This window comes from Orycteropus afer, unplaced genomic scaffold (genome assembly GCF_000298275.1).
Source record: "Orycteropus afer afer isolate SDZICR_OR568_19922 unplaced genomic scaffold, OryAfe1.0 scaffold00892, whole genome shotgun sequence".
NCBI lineage: Eukaryota > Metazoa > Chordata > Mammalia > Tubulidentata > Orycteropodidae > Orycteropus > Orycteropus afer.
This window is the reverse complement of record NW_006922479.1, coordinates 100,732-102,397: the sequence shown is the minus strand read 5'-3', so window position 1 is coordinate 102,397 and position 1,666 is coordinate 100,732.

Sequence of the window (1,666 nt, the reverse complement as noted above, 5' to 3'; positions counted from 1 at the left end):
AGTATTAGTGACTAATAAACAAATGAAATGTCCCCTAACCTCACTAATAATCAAAGAAGTGTACATTAATATGAAATATACTTTTTGCCTATCAATGTGGCAAAAATTAGAAAAGACAGATCTTCATTGGTGCTGTATAAAGTATTGGAAAAGCATACCCCTTGGAGGTAAATGTAAAATATCTTTAGAGGGCAATTGACAAGTATATATCTATGAAATATTAAAAGAGAAACCAACTTACAGAACAATATTGCAGTGTAGTAAATTACTTAGTGTGGCTTTGCTACCCATAAGTCTTTGTAAACTCCAAGGTAGAATTTGCCATGAGCAATTGAGGAGCTCCTGATTGCTAAAGTTATCCACCTGGGGTATGTCTGTAGAGCAATGGCACAAAGCAATGTTCTGGGAAGTTCACTTCTCTCTCAGGTGCTTAGAATTCTGCTGTTGTGATTGATTAGTTTGGCCACTATGCCAGGCTCAAAAGGAGGCCTCCTAGAGGCAGAAGAGGTCTCTCTGACGGCTGGCTGAGAAAGATGTGCTGCTGAGAGAAACTCGCTCCTGAGAAACACGCTGCTGTGAAAGAGACACTGAGAGACATGCACTGCTGTGAAAGAGACACCGAGAGATATGCATTGCTGAGAGAGACACCGAGAGACATTGCTGGGAGAATGGCTGAGAGAGACTGTTGGCTGAGAGATGGCAGGCTGAGAGAGACTGAACGTTTTTCCTGAACTGGAATTATAGCCTGCTACTTCCCTAATAAACCCCATAATCTGTGAGTTCTGTGTGGCCACTGCAGTGAATTATCGAATCCAGCAGAAAGGTGGTGAGTGTTGCAGAAGGAATGGTTGGTGTCAGGGTAGGTGAAAGGGCTGGAGGGAGGCAGCATGTCTGGCCTCGCAGGAATAGGCCTTGGGCTACTGATGGTGATTCTGTCTTCCTCCTGTGGGAGTTAGAGGAGGTCAGGAGATGTGGCCTCCTTGCCCTTTTAGCAAATATGAAAAATATCTAGAGGGTGTAAGCCTTAATATGTGTGTATATATATCTAATTGGGAGCTCTAGTGGTGTAGTGCTTAAGGCATTTGACTGCTAACCAGAAGGCTGGAGGTTCAAACCCACCAGCCACTTCTCCAAAGGAAAATTCAGTAATGTATTTCTATAGAGATACAGCCTCAGAAACCCAAGGAGGGGTCACTATGAGTCTGAAACAACTGGACGGCAGTGAGGTTTTTTTTTTTTTTATATATATATCTAATTATATAAATATAAACACACATATACATATATGTTTATAAATGCATAGAAATGGATCTGGGAGGATATATACCAAATTGTTCATAGCATTTTTCATTGGGCAAGGATAAAGTTATAACAGAGAAGAAATGCAAAAAGAGGGGATATCACTTTTATCTTCCATACATATGTATGTGTTTGCTGTTTTATTATGAATGTGTATTCATTTAGGAAAATAATTAGTTATGACAATAAATAACCTATTTTAAAAAAATTATACAGCTAATTCCAATGCTTAGAGGCAAATTTAGCTATAAATGTCTTATTCCTAAGCAGGACAAAAAAAGATAAAAAGTAAATAAAGTAAGAACTAACATAAGAAGCCATGAAAATCAGAAGTAAATAAGAAATCAAGGTATGCATGGGAAAGCAA